Genomic DNA, 15,928 nt, shown 5'->3' on the forward strand with positions numbered 1-15,928 from the left:
GAAGCATTGGTTACTTTGAGATCCACTATTAGCGGTTGATGAAGGAGGCATGTAATTTTCTGAAGCCCTTCAAAGAGGAGACCAAATTTGTCAGTAGGGACAAGTATGTAATCAATGATGTAATCTCCCTCATATTTTACCAGAATGCAAAAATGCATAGAGGAAGAACAGCCATTTGCATATGTTCATGCATCTGTTGTGGACCCTCAAGATCCATTTTACATGCAGCAGGATTTGGAGGAGAAGAGGGAGTTGAGCGGGAAGGAAGAGGAGGATGAGCAGCAGGTGTAAGTGGAAAAGGACATGGAGTTGACACAGTTAGGGGATGAGGTTGACAGTCAGAGTAAAAACGACAATGACCATCCTTGTGTTGACAACCAACTTTTGCTGCCCGGTGTTGAAAATTAATCAATGGCGCCTTCAATTGTGCTGGCCAGAATGGCAAGCTGAAATGCTTGTGGGATTACAGGTATATTAACACCATCAAGCAAGGAGATAACTATTTGGATATAAAAGCAAAATGCAGGAATTTGTTCTAGCTTATGATAGGTACTCCAAATTAGCTTATTAACAGGATAAGCTGTTTTATGGCTCTGCAAAACTTTCGCCGAACGGATATCTACTGACCACACGACGGGTCAGCAGACTACTCTATGCGATTCTCACAAACCCAATGTTCACCCACCTGGGCCATTCTTAGGCCTACAAGTAGTTGAGGCACCATCAGCAACAATAGTTACAGTATCTTTGACATGACAGACCAGACCTCACTACTATTGTGCCACCCTGAAGCACCGGCTGAATATCCAGGCATGTGTTTTTGGTCAGACAGATACCCTGAGCCATGATCTCATAGTCTTCTGGGTCTGCAGTTTGGACCAGTGGCAAGAACCTACCCAGTTTGTTATTGGTGCATTGTCACGACCAGTCTCCATGATAATGTCACAAAGGGTATTCAGCATGACAAGTGACTGTGTCATACCAAGTGGACCAGGTTATTCACCGCAAGCATGGAAAACTTTCCATTTGTCAAATGGAATCATGCATCCATCATTACCGATTTTCATTCAGCTATGGCCGATACCAATTAAATTGACCATTCTATCTGCCTGCCTTACTCTCCTTTTTCTGTCTTCAACACAACCTTCTGCTACCGCTAGTGGTGATGCCCTATTCTCAGCTGGGTATCCACTGTCCATGTCATTTTTACTGTAGTAATAGTATTGCTGGGGCTGTCATTGCTGGCCCTACACTGTCAGACATCTCCTTGCCTGCCTGTCCTAATTCTCTTATGTATGGCTTCTGACGCTGACACAACGAGTGCATAGCCATGCCAGTCACCAATCTCCTGGCTGTCTGGCATCTGTTTTAGAGTGCTATACTGTACCACTGTTGCCAGTGCTACCATTGCAGGCCCTCACTCCCAGACATCTTATTGCCTGCCAGTGCTAATGCTTCCCTGTGCTGCTTCTGTGCAGCTTTTGCTACTGCTGCTGCCACTGCTACTGTACAACTACAGCAGCCATACAACTCCTGGCTGCACAGTGTGTTTTTTAGTGAAAGACTGTACTGTTCATGCGAAATGTGGTCTTTGGAGGGTAAACAAACAGCTCACAGAGGAAGGCTAATTTTTTGAACTGCTTGTTAACAACAAGCCATTGTTTATTGACTTTGACCACAGCCTATTCCTGCTCCTTAAAGAGTAATATTTGGATAGCTTGATGAAAAGTATTTGCAATTATTTGCTGGTTTTCAGAATAGCACTTGTTGCAGATTCCAAAATATAGATACTTTTTCAATACTTGTTGAGAAACAATAACTTCTTCAATTTCAAAATTGCTTATTACATCTGTTTTTCCTCCCTAAATGAAGGAATAATTTTTTTAACAACTTTTGAAAAAGCATTTGACTCTTCATTTAACAAACAAAAAAGCTCTTGAAACTCCCCAAACATGAATAGTTTTTGTACCACACTGTGTGAAAAAGTCATGGCTTCTTTCATTGCACTGCTTGTGTATAAATACCAGCAAAGAAGGTTTCCTACAAAACGGGATAATTTTTGGACCATTTCTACAATTTAACAAGCCTGACAGTACAGTGTGTTATTAAATAGCTATTTACTTGCCACCAGGTTTCATTTATTTTCACCTAGTCAGAAAGGTTGAGATCACTCTGACATTTAATATTAATGAGATGGTGTTTGTATTAAACAGCTCAAAAGGGATTCAAAACAACCCTAGGAAACCTCTAAATGTTGGTCATCTATTTTGGGGACAAGTATAGGCTTTACAGTATTGAAATCCACAGTAATTTTTTAGGCAAAAATCGAATTGGGAAAAAAGTTGGCAAGTTTTAATTTCTAATAATTTGATAACTTCTATATTTAAATTAAAATTGAAATTAAATAATAAAAAAATGTCATTTACACACTGCAATATGCAGTTCGGATGATTTTGCGTATATGTGCTTGAGTATGTATACATTATGACATGTATATACTCTATGATTGTGACTTCCAGATTTGTTATTTCCTTCCATCGCAGGAACTAGATTACTAAAATAGTCACAATTACGATACTGATCAACTCTCATGCTAATTCAAATCCTGTCATGGTCTGCCCCAAAGAAATGTACATTTTTTAATATATGACAAAGCATTAGAGTGAAGGAACGCGTGGAACCCTGAGGAAGCAATGGTAAAACACATGTTGGGGTGGGTAAGCACCATTCTGTGGTTCAGTGTGTCTTTTTATGCTGTCTCTCCACTGGGGTAACTTTCAGGCTTTTTTCATCTAGTGAGGTCTCGCTCTGATTTTTATACTTCTATTATCTTTTTTATGTTCTGAGTTATTGCAAGTCTGTAGTGCATATATGTTAAGTCCTTTAGAACTCTAGATATACATTGTACTGTTTATTGTTTGAATTATATGCTTATTATACATGTAAAGTAAATTATTTTTATAATGTAAGGAGTGGTGTTTGCTCTTATTTTATGTTTTTATCTTATTTAGTTCACATTTTGTAAATGACATGTGTTAGATGGAGCAGGCTCCCAACTTAAACTATCACAATATATGCTGTTACCTAGTTAACTTTATTATATGTTTACCTATGACTTTGTTTTTGAGCCATCAGATATTTAATTAGGTGGAATACATCATTATGTGAACACTTGCCTGCCTCTTCACATCTGCTGTAAGTAAACAAGGGAGAGGTTGTTTTTTTCCATGTGGTTAGGAATCATATCTGCTAAAGGAAGATATTTATAGCTGAGCCTACGAATGCTTCTAAATGCGTGATCTAAAGCCAACCATCCACAATTACACAGGTATATTACATTTACATTTTACGATATATTTAAACATAGAAATAAATGTGAAAATTCTTCACCGTTTCCAAAATCTTTAGTTGCTGCTAGCAACAAGTTACAGAACTAATCATGATTACTTGTTATATAGGTTTTCAATCTCTGGTTGCAAATAAGAAAGTTCCCATAACAAACAAAACTTGAAAATGGTGCATACGGTAATTGAGACACAGTAAGCCGGTTCATTAAGACTGGCAATTTATACCCCAGTCTAAAAGAAAAAGATTTTTATAAATAGAGATGGCCAGATAGATTCATGGGACGCCAGTTGGTTGGTCAGAACAGTAATCTCTGGCTGCTGGATAGAAGGCTCGCGAATCTCTTATCTTTGGGGATCCATGACATGGCTTTTGATTAGCTGAGCTGGCGCAATGTCATCTGTGCACCTGGCGCCAGCCATGGCTAATCAAAATCTGCATCAGGGATCCCGAAAGGTAAAAGATTTGCGAGCCTTCTATCCAGCGGCCAGAGATAACTGAACTGGCCGATACAGTGGAGAGACACAAGTTGATCCGCCCATCTCCACTTTGCAAGTTATCACTTGCTTTTCATTTTTTTTCTTGCATACCCTAAATCCTTATTTCAGGGCAGTGATCCTGGTATGTTTGAGCCACTGAGATCTCTCAGGTCTTGCACCCTCAGATATTGCCTTAAAGGGGTTGTCCACTACTAGGACTGCGACACGTGGTGCTCAGCACCCAATCAGCGCTGGCGTCACTGTCTCCGCCTTCAGACAAACTGAACATGAAGAGTACACCAGGGCTGCAGCTGATCCCGGACTTCCTCTTTATGTTCAGTTCTTACAAAGGCGGGGATAGTGACGCCAGCGCTGATTGGGCGCCGGGCATCACGTGTCATTCCACCACATCACAGCCCCAGGACCACGAGAGCCGACACCGCAAGAATGGAGCCGGCACGGGAGGTGAGTATAGGTGTTTTATTTTATCGGGGCCAAAAATTTAGTTTAAGAAGGGGTTCTAGTAATGGACAACCCCTTTAAGACTTATATGGCTGACATCTTGCATCATTTACTCATAAAGGTTTGCTGGCCAATTCTATCAGCGATGAGCTGTGCACAGGACCTTCCATATGAAATGAAATAGAGTTTCAACAATGGACAAAATTTTTAACTAAACCGTAGGCAAAACAAATCATTTTCTTACTATGCCTTTCATAGAAGTAAATAAACCACGTATTCATATGCATGCAATCATATCTATCACCACAGATTGTAATATTTTACCAGCTGAATGGGTAAAGAGTTCTAATTAGGAAGTGACAAGTGTAATTTATTCATATGCAAATATCACTGGTTCTAATATAAACAGTGTTCATAGTCGACTCTTAAGCGATTGTGTGCTTTGCTAATGTTAGCAAGTGTGTTCCTATGTTCTCTCCTCTGCAGCCTTTTAGACATATGACACCTGTGCAGGCAGAAGTTATTTTAGGCAACATTTAAATCCTGCCCATGATTTGTTAAAACTATTAACTAAAAATGTGTTTCAAAGAGAGTAAAGAAAATATGAGGAGTATTATATTATCTGTGATATATAAAATGTAACATCAACACAATGAAAATCATACACCAAAACAATCTGCAATACAACACATAATATAGAAAATAATGCATAAATAACTAAAGCAAAAACTTTCGCAGTAATTGTAACAGAAAAGGATGAAAACTAATTTAATATATTAGTTTATCTTAGACAATTTTATTAAGGCTGTATAAAGATACATTTTATCAGAACTATTTTACTTGCATTACATTGTTCAACTGAATCGAACTTGGATCCTGATAGAACCTAAAATCATCATAATTTGATAAAGTTAAACCACCGGAGGTCCGAGTGTTACAGCCATGGTACTAAACCATTATTATAGCTATATGAAAGCATCCTTAATTCCTTATATACATGAACTTCAATATCATTGTTTTACATTGATAACCTCTAGAAAGCCACAATGTTTTAATCTTATTTAGTTCACATTTATTAGATCAGACCAGATAGTAAATAGTTGTACTTTTATGTGTAGATATCACAAATGAATTACTGCATATCTTGCTATACTGATAGTGAAATGATTATTCAGAAAGGATATTTTATGTCACATAAAATAGAAAAATATAGTAAAAAATATAAAGATTATTTTTTTTTAAAAAATTGAAAATGACTTACCAGCTCAGTGTTCAAGGAGCACAGAAAGATGGAACTTGTTATGACCAAAGCCAAAAAAGAGAGAGGTCAAGAGACAACTGGAGCTGAAGGCTGGACATTAGGAGGAAAGTTATGGAGGGGGAAGGGGGGAGTAAAACAGATGACACTGTGTCAGAAGCACACTAGATGCCAAATTTAGAAGGGTCCATTTAACAGCTGATAGCTGAGGGAATGAGCTGTGAGAGAGAATACCCATCATGACTGTAGGCCTTGATAGTGAACAATTAACCCCTAGTGACTCTTTTTGCATATTAGAAATCATCAAAAGTATATCTGGGTGAATTCATTCTAGTGGAATTAAATTAAACTTGATTTTATAAAAATCCTTAATCTCCACATTCTGATTTTTTGCAATTTGCTCCGCGGAAGTTCAGCAAGATGCTGGACAGCTGGCTACCATTTTGCTGAATTTCAGAGGGCGGACAAATGGTAAAAAAATGCTCAGTTCACCCCTCACCTCCCATCCACCACTACTGAATACTCTCCCACGTGTCATGCTCTTTTTACCACCACCACCCATTGAAACTCTCGGGTCTCTTCATGCTAGACCAGGACTTCATGATGTGCACTGTGACCTTACGATGTGTACTCTAAGCTGGGAATTCCATTAACGACTAGGTCCAGGATGTCTCTGCACATGCTGAAGCCCACTTTAGACTCTTTGATAGTGACATCTGGAAGAATGAATGCCCAGAAAAGAAAAGGTGAGCACTACCGTGAGTCCTGTGTCATGCCAACAGTAGACATCTTGAGACCATTCATGTGTGGGGTGGCTTTTCATCCAAGGGAGTTGGCTCACTCACAATTTTGCCAAAAAACACTGCCATAAATATAGAATGGTATCTAAACATCCCCCAAGAGCAACATCTTCCAATGATCCAGGAGCAATTTATGGAGCGCAATGTCACAAAGCAAATGTGATAACAAAGTGGCTCGGTGAACAAAACATTGAAATTTTTGTCCCATGGCCATAAAACACCCCAGATCTCAATCCCACTGAGAACTTGGGGTCAGTCCTAAAAAGCGGAAGGACACATAAAAACACAGAAATTGTGATAAATTAAAAATACTGATTAGGAAAAAATGGACTGTTATCAGTCAGGATCTGGTCTAGAAGCTGATATCCAACATTCAAGGGCGAATAGCAGAAGTCTTGAAAAATAAGGGTCAGCACTATAAATATTAAGGCTGTGTGCCCACTATGCGTTTTTTAAGCGTTTCCGCAGTGACAATTCCGCCGAAGAAACGCTTAAAAAACGCTTGGTAGAAGGTCTGCCATGTTCCCCAAAGATAATCCGCATGTGCTATGCACATGCTGCGGAAATTTCCGCTGCAGATTATCATTGCGGAAAAATCCGCAGCACTAACAATTAATTTTCGCCGCCATTGACTTGCATTGAATCGCTTAATATCCACATGACTACATGTGTACATGCGGATATTAAGCGATTCAATGTGCGGATGGTACCCGGGTCTGGAGAAGAGGACACTCTCCTCCAGACCCGGGTACCATAGTACCTGTAAAAAAAAAAAGAATTTAAAATAAAAAAAATACATTATACTCACCTTCTGATGTCCCCCGGTCTCCATAGCGATGCGTCCTGGCTCCCTGGCAGCTCGCGATGGTCAGAAAGGACCTTCCATGACGTCATTTAGTCATGTGACAGGTCACGCGACCGCTGACCCCGGCGGTCGCGTGACCTGTCACATGACTAAATGACGTCATGGAAGGTTCTTTTAGACCATCGCGAGCCACCTAACACACCGGATGCACCGGAGGAGACCGGGGGCCATCGAAAGGTGAGTGTAATATTTATTTTTTACCATTCTTTTACTATAACTTAGTCACGCTATATAAATCCATGCAGTTGCATGGATTTATATAGTGTGACCAAGTATTCAAGCACTTTTCCAAGTGATGCTAAAATCGCTTGGAAAGCGCTTGACAACCCGCATGCGAAATCGCATGTGAAAAACGCTTAACTTCCGCATGTCCCAGGCAGGTAAAAGGCATGTACAATCCGCATGTACAATTCGCATGCATTTTTTCTGCCAGGGAGATACAGAAATGCTCAGGAAAAATCCAGAGCATTTCTGCATCGTGGGCACATAGCCTAAGTCTGCATAAGCATGTTCTATCAATAAAAGTGTAAAAACTTACGAAACTCTTATAAATATACTTCAGTAACCATAGATAAAGCTGACTAAAAGATCTAAAAGCACTGAAGCAGCAAACTTTGTGTCAGTTTAAAAAGTTTTAGCCACCATTCTAGACACACATGTGGACTAAAGTGGCATTGTTTCTAGGGAAAAAAAATCAACAACATTTTTTTTCCTAATCTTGGAAACCTATTACATTATCAAAGTCATGATATCACCAAAATAATCATGTCATGCACACACTGTTATTTTAGAACAGTGTCCTAATACAACAGCATGTGTATGTCAAGTATGCTATTACAATGTACCACTTATATTTTAATGCTCCCCAAGTGTGAGAAAGAGAGCATTGCAGGCTGATATCTATAATAATTAACTGGACCAGGCAGGATGTAGGCAGCCAGGAAGTGATGACGGTAGAATGGGGTCATTCGGAAGAAGTGACACAGGATTGAGCAGTGTGGGAACCAGCAGCGCTGGAACAACATAGGAAAAGGAGCAAGCCACAGAGGAGAGGTGAGTCATCATCAAGGTGGAAGAGGAAGCAACAGTACCACTAGAGCCTTTTCATGGGCAGCCAGGATGTGATGATGGTAGAACAGGATTAGTAGGAATAAGTGACACAGGATTGAGCAGTGTGGGAACCAGCAGTGCTGGGACAATGTAGGAAAAGGAGTTAGCCGCAGAGGAGAGTTGAGGCATCAGCAAGGTGGAGGAGGACGCAGCAGTGCTACTAGAGGCTTTTCATGGTGCCTCCTTCTTCACTATTTTTTACAAATAACTTAAACTTTCATTTTAGTCATGGGAGAAAGCTGTGAGCCACATGCCAAGATCTCGTGATCCACATATTGATCGTAAGCCATGGATAGGGGATCACTGATCTACTGCATGGCACATTTACTAAACTCGCGGAGAGGGGCACTTAATGTCTTCACGTTCTCTTTAATTTCCTTACTGTTTTCTTTATTTACACACATATTCTATTTGTCAGCATTATTGATTTTTTTACATTGTTTGCATTTAAAACAATGTTTCTTTTTTTTAATCACATTTCAGATTTATTTTAGTACAATTTGTCTCTCCACATTGTAATGTTACAACTTTGAGGTGTCCATCTACTCTTTCAAGTGAATGGAGTTGTCTTCTTATTGATTTACCTAATAACAGTATTCTTCATTTTATTCAGTCTGCGGTGACTAAATCTTAGGATATCTTTACTTCATCAACCTGGAATTGTAATAGAGGTCATATTCTCTAGACTAAGATTTCATGTTTTGGCTGCTGTTCATTCATTATTCAATTATGTTGCATTAGTGATTCTTAGTTAATTATATCTTGCTGCTAAGTAAGCTGTAGTTGGTCTCTGGATTTGACATTCATGCTTTTTATCATGAATATAATGTGTAGTTGTACGCTGAACAGTTGTGGCCAAAAGTTTTGAGAAAGACGCAAATTTTGATTTTCACAAAGTTTCATTGCTTCAGTGTTTTTAGACCTTTTAGTCAGATGGTTCTAAGGTTACAGAAGTACAATTATGAGCATTTCATAAGCTTTTACACTTATATTGAGTGTTAACTTTTATCTTTCAAGATATCTGTAATTTGTCCTGATATGTTGGATATCATACCTTTTCTTCTACGGACACTCATTTTTCCAGATATCCCAAACAATCTAAAGGGGGCGTCATCAGATATAATAATAACTTTATCCCAGTCCTCTGCAGTCCAATTACAGTACTTCCTGCAGAGTTATTTTCTCTGCAAAACATGCATTGGAGCGTAGGACAGTGACACAGCATGATTCCCACATACAAATTTATCTATATACTTATTTAATTATTTATTTACTGTGATTTCAATTTACATAGTAACATAGTAACATAGTTTTTAAGGTTCAAGGAAGACTAAGTCCATCTAGTTCAACCCGTAGCCTAACTTGTTGATCCAGAGGAAGGCAAAAAAAACCCATGTGGCAAACACTAAGCTCCACATTGGGGAAAAAAATTCCTTCCCGACTCCATACGACAATCAGACTAGTTCCCTGGATCAACGCCCTATCAAGGAATCTAGTATTTATAACCTGTAATATTATACTTTTCAAAAAAGGCATCCATGCCCTTCTTAAATTTTAACAGTGAATCACTCATTACAACATCATGCGGCAGAGAGTTCCATAGTCTCACTGCTCTTACAGTAAAGAATCCCCATCTGTGATTATGATTAAACCTTCTTTCCTCCAGACGTAGAAGATGCCCCCTTGTCCCCGTCTCAGGCCTCAGAGTAAAAAGATCAGTAGAAAGGTCTTTGTACTGTCCCCTCATATACTTATACATAGTAATAAGATCACCCCTAAACCTTATTTTTTCCACAGTAAATAACCGCAAGTGTAATAACCTGTCTTGGTATTGCAGACCCCCCAGTCCTCTAATAACCTTGGTCGCTCTTCTCTGCAACCGCTCTAGTTCAGCTATGTCTTTCTTATACACCGGAGACCAGAACTGTACACAGTATTCTAAGTGTGGTCGCACTAATGACTTGTATAGAGGTAAAATTATGTTCTCCTCATGAGCATCTATGCCTCTTTTAATGCATCCCATTATTTTATTTGCCTTTGCAGCAGCAGCCTGACACTGGCCACCAAACGTGAGCTTGTCGTCCACCAATACACCCAGGTCTTTTTCAGTTACAGTTTTGCCCAGTGTTTTACAATTAAGCATTAGTGTTGAGCCACCCCCGTAGTGTTCAAGTTCGGTTCGGTTCGTCGAATACCCGTGTGTTCGCCGAACTGTTCGTCGAACTATTCGTCGAACACCTTTGAACACCGTTAAAACCAATGGCAGGCAAACAAAAACACATAGAAACACATAGAAAACACCTTCAAAGGTGTCCAAAAGCTGACAAACTGCTCAGAAGACATAACTAACACATGGAAAAGTGACAAGTACATATAGTCATGCGAAAAGAAAAGAGGTGGAGGATTAAAAGGAGGGGGAGACACAGATATAGGCATGTCATGCCCTTCTAAAATCCAAAAAGTGAGAAGCCGACAAGGCCAGTCCGCTCCTGCCCGTGCCACCTCCGTGTCGCTGGGTTTGTGTCAGAGCCGCGGTGAACCCTGACGGCCAGCCCCCCTCTCCCAATACTGGTGCCTGTCCGCTGGTGGGTCGAGCGAGCCCCCCTGTGGTGGAGGCAGCTCTAAGCTTTTTAATTTAAATGGTCTCTCTAATTTGAATGAATACACTTTAAATCCATTTACAAGGATCCATTGGAGGGCAAGTCTCATGCCAGCAGCCGCGTAATTCCAGCTCCAGTAGCGTCCACTAAAGCTGCTGCAGTTAAAAAGCTTTTATAAGGATCGAGCTCAACTGTCCACCGCAAGGCATCCTACTGCCAGTCCCAGCCCCTATGCCTTGGGGTGCCTCCTGATGCTCTTCACTGAGTATTCCATGGTCCCGAAGCATTTCCTTTGAAAAAATTAAGTGTCCAAGCTACAGGTGGTGTAGCTTGCTTAACAGCCGGGATAATCCGCTGACTAGCAGACACTGCTACTAGGCACAAAGTATTTCCTGGGCTAGATGCAGTTAAAAATTTGTAATTAGATACTCTCGTTGGATGCTAAGAAAGCATTCCATAGAGTCTCCTGGCACGCCATATATTATTCTCTTAAAAAGTTTGGGGTAGGGGTCTAGGGGACCCTTTTATAGCCAAAATCACGGCCCTGTATCGCAATACGTCACCTAGGCTGAAGATAAATGGAACTGTAGCACCCTGAGGGCTCGGTTGCTACAGAGGTATTGCACCTCACCCAGAGGTGTGATATCTCACTCTCAGGTAAGGATGGAGTGTGGATCAGGACCCGACACCTGCATGCATTACACCACATTGCGGTGGGGCAGGGTGACCAATATGCCCCTGAGATGGGCACGACAGTCCCTGTCCCTGGCTGGAGTGGGGGGAGGGAACACTGAGGAAGGGGAACCCTGTAGTGCAGGAGCAGGGAGGAAGCAGTTCCTGGGTGCATTGAGAAGGGAGTATAAAAGGTGGGCACCATCTTAGTTCAGCGCAGAGAAGTCTGAGCAGAAGTGACAGGGAGCAGGGGCTCTGCATGAGCTCTGCTCCGGAGGCGGGCCTAGTAACAGAGGCCCAGGCCAGGAAGAGGGAGAAGGAAGGAAGAGGAGCGGAGAAGGCTCCAGGAATGAGGAACGAAGGGATCCCAGGGGTGCGGACGGGCAAGTCGCCACCGCACGCCCGAATCCACCTGCGTGGAGGGGTCAGGCCAAAGGGGGAGACCGGTCCCCGAAACTAGTGGAGGCGGGAAACGACCCTCAGCTAGAAACCGGAGGCTGTGACATTTTATGTGGCGCAGCCCCTTGCTACACCCGCTAGGAAGGCACCACATAGGGTCAGGGAAACTGGCGCCAAGTTTACCAAGAGGAGGCCCGAGGCAGCCGGATAGAAGGGTTGGTAAGAAAGGCCAGACAAAGGACACACAAAGGGGGTCCTGTGAAGCGCTCCAAAGTTATCTGGAAGTTGTCTGAGCCCCTCGCCTGGTGAGCACAGTATGACGTGGGCAGCCGTTACCTGCAGACGTGGTCTGGTAATAAGAACTGTGAGTAAAGGCCCTGGACTGCATCACTGACTCCGTGTCGTTACTGCTGCTACCCCCATCCTCCGCATACACTGCCCTGAGGCTATACTCCTCCCGTGGAGAGTTATGCTACTCTCTGGTGCACCCAGAACACCAGCCTCAATGGTCTGCCCTGCAGCGGAGGTTCAGTCTGACTGCAATCCACGGATGGCGTAGTCGGACATTTAAACATCAAAACCACATAAATAGTTCCGCCACTGGTTTGACCGCCCTGAGCCACGGAACCGGGTCGCCGCCACGGAGACTACAACCACCAGCATCCACCAAAAAGGGTCCGGCTCCGGGTGTCCCAAGGCCCAGGGGGCGCGTCAGAACATTTTCATCACCTTTCATAATCACCAATGGGACAAGGCAGGGATGTCCTCTGTCCCCTCTCTTATACATCCTACTGACGGAGCACCTGCTCTCATCAATTCGCCATAACCCCAATATTAGGTGGATTGAGGTGGGAGGCACCGAGTTTAAGTGCTCTCTATTTGCTGATGATGTCCTAGTATATATCACTCAATCACATATATGCATCCCCGCTGTTATGGCTGAAATAGATCACTTTGTTACATGGTCAAATTTTAAAATCAATGCAGTGAAGTCTGAGGCCCTCGATGTCTCACTCCCCAAATCCATACAGGATTCCATCCAGTCCAACTTTCCCTTTGCCTGGCCCTCACAGGGTATCAAATACTTAGGAATTCCTATTCATAGAGACCTCTCCCATCTATGTTATCTTAATTTTGGGCCCTTTATTGAACAACTCCATACAGACCTCGGTTGGCAAGTTAGAACTGTAAGATTCACTACGTGAACCACTGGTGTTTTGTGGAAAAGCACATGTACACTGTGTTCCAAATTATTATGCAAAAAGTGTTTAGGAGTGATAAGGGAAGAATTTGTTTGTTTGTCAGTTAAACTCATTGATGGTGATGTGTGTCAGGGCTCTTTATATCAATGTAAGCAATTGCAGACACCTGTGCTAATTAGTTTGGCAGGTGTGTCCAATGAAAGGCAAGACTACTTAAGAAGGCTGTCCCACATTATTAAGCAGCCTACATTTTCTGCCAAAATGGGAAAGAAAAAGGATGTGTCGGCTGCTGAGAAGCAACAAATTGTGGAGTGTTTAGGTCAAGGCATGACTACAATCAACATTGTGCGATGATCAGGATGAAGTGTCTTGGCAATCAAGAAGTATGTAGCTGATTCACAGTACACACGTGTGCGTGCTGATAAGGGCAAATTGAGGACTCTTTCCTACAGGCAATTATGTCAGGTTAAAAGAGCAGTGGCAAAAAAGCCTTGTCATAGCAGCAGACAAGTTTTTGAAGCTGCTGTTGCCTCCAACGTCCCCCGAACAACAAGATGCAGGGTCATTCAGAGGTTTGCAGGTGTGCATACGCCATCCTGTCGACCTCCTCTATCCACTTCACACAAGCAGAAACGGCTCCAGTGGGCCAAACATTACATGAAGACTGATTTCAAAACTGTTTTGTTCACGGATGAGTGCCGTGCAACGCTCGATGGTCCAGATGGATGGAGTGGAGGATGGCTGGTTGATGGACACCCCACGCAAACACGGCTACAGCGCCAACAAGGAGGAGGTGGAGTAATGTTTTGGGATGGAATCATGGGGAGAGAGATTGTCGGCCCCTTTAGGATCCCTGAAGGGGTAAAGATGAACTCCATAATGTATGTGGAGTTTCTCAAACAGCACTTCCTGCCATGGTTCAAGAAGAAGAACCGTGTATTCCACAGCAAGATCATTTTTATGCATGATAATGCACCGTCTCATGCTGCACATAACACATCTGCATCTCTGGCTGATATGGGCATAAAAGGGGACAAACTTATGGTGTGACCCCCATGCTCCCCTGACCTCTACCCTATTCAGAACCTCTGGAGCATCATCAAAAGGAGTGTCTATGATGGCGGGAGGCAGTTCACATCTAAGCAACAGCTCTGGGAGGCTATTCTGTCCTCATGCAAAACAATTGAAGCAGAAACCATCCAAAAACTGACAAATTCAATGGACGAGAGAGTTCAGAAGGTTCTTTTGAACAAGGGGTCCTATGTGCAAATGTAACATCACCTAGAATAAAGTTTTGAGTTGAAAACTGTTTGATTTCAGTTTCTAATAACCTGCTAATGCTTATAATTTCAAAAATGAACATTTTTTTGGTCTTTATTAAAATGAAAAGGTTGATCGAAGAGTGTGGGGGATCTAAGAGTGTGGCAACCCAGTAGTCAGGATTACTTCGAATTCTGACAATCTGAGGGTCATGTTGCAGGTAGTGCAGCAAGAAGGCACTTATGTGTCTTGCGCATCTCGGAGCCCCAAAATTATTTTCCGGGCTAGATGCAGCTAAAAATTATTATTAATTTTAAATCTGGTGGAGCTTAGTATAGATGGCCTAATAGAATCAGTACTGCACACTGCTACAAAGCCCAAATTATTTTCCAGCCAAGATACAGATAAATATGATTAGTAATTTTAAATCTGGTGGAGCTTAGTATAGATGGCCTAATAGAATCAGTACTGCATACTGCTACAAAGCCCAAATAATTTTCCAGCCAAGATACAGATAAACATGATTAGTAATTTGAAAGCTTAAAATGGTTGGTGAGGTGATTTTAACCAATCATCAAGCTTTACTTTCCCCTGAATGACACAGGGGTAGAAAAGTTATAAACATGAGTCTGTCTACATTATCAGTGGAGAGCCATGTGCGCTTATCTGTCAGCACACCACCAGCAGGGCTGAACACACGTTCAGACAGAACGCTGGCTGCGGGGCATGACAAGATCTCCAAGGCGTAAGTGGCTAGCTCCGGCCATTTATCCAGATTGGAAGCCCAAAAAGAGCAAGGGTCCAGTGACACAGTCATGGCTTCAATGTTTACTTGGAGATACTCCTGTACCATCGTCTCTAGGCGTTGACTATATGTCAGACTTCTTGTCTCCTGTGGCCTTGCAAAGGATGGGCTAAAAAAGTGGTGAAATGATTCCGCAAAATTGATGTTACCAGCAGATACTGTGTTTCTGTTACGGTTTGAGTGCTGAACACTCGACGGTCCCACGGTTGGCAAGTTGGAAATGTGAGATTCAGTACGTGCACCACTGGTGTTTTGTGGAAAAGCACATGTAAGATTCTGCAACAGTCTCTGCTGATACTCCTGCATGCGTGCATCCCTTTCTATGGCAGGAATAATTTCTGCAAATTTACTTTTGTACGGGGGATCTAACAGTGTGGCAACCCAGTAGTCAGGATTATTTCTAATTCTCACAATTCGAGGGTCATGTTGCAGGTAGTGCAGCAAGAAGGCACTCATGTGTGTTGCGCATCCAGGAGCACCAAGTCCCTGTTGTGTTGGTGGCGAGGTAACAATCATGCTTCCTTCCTCTGTCCTCTCCCCCAAACCTCGCACAACAAAATGTGATCAAGGTCTCCCTCATCTGATGAGTCTTCCATCAGTTCGTCCTCCACTTCTTCCTGGGCTCCTACACCTTCCTCACTAGTTTGGCTGCTATCATGTGCCCTGGTAAA

At 42.2% G+C, this 15,928-nt stretch overlaps 1 protein-coding gene across 2 annotated transcripts in view; it reads right to left on the reverse strand.

Moving 5' to 3' along the window:
- Positions 1 to 5,660, reverse strand: part of TXLNB (taxilin beta) — a 253,712-nt gene extending 248,052 nt beyond the window's left edge. For both annotated transcript variants that reach the window (XR_012318029.1, XM_073671347.1), the window contains exon 1: positions 5,548 to 5,660. The gene's annotated coding sequence lies outside the window, so the exon portion shown is untranslated. The remainder of the gene's footprint in view (positions 1 to 5,547) is intronic.
- Between the last annotated feature and the right edge of the window lie 10,268 nt (positions 5,661 to 15,928).

Source organism: Phyllobates terribilis, unplaced genomic scaffold (genome assembly GCF_046119375.1).
Source record: "Phyllobates terribilis strain yellow unplaced genomic scaffold, ASM4611937v1 Scaffold_3__8_contigs__length_932513732, whole genome shotgun sequence".
Taxonomy (NCBI): Eukaryota; Metazoa; Chordata; class Amphibia; order Anura; family Dendrobatidae; genus Phyllobates; species Phyllobates terribilis.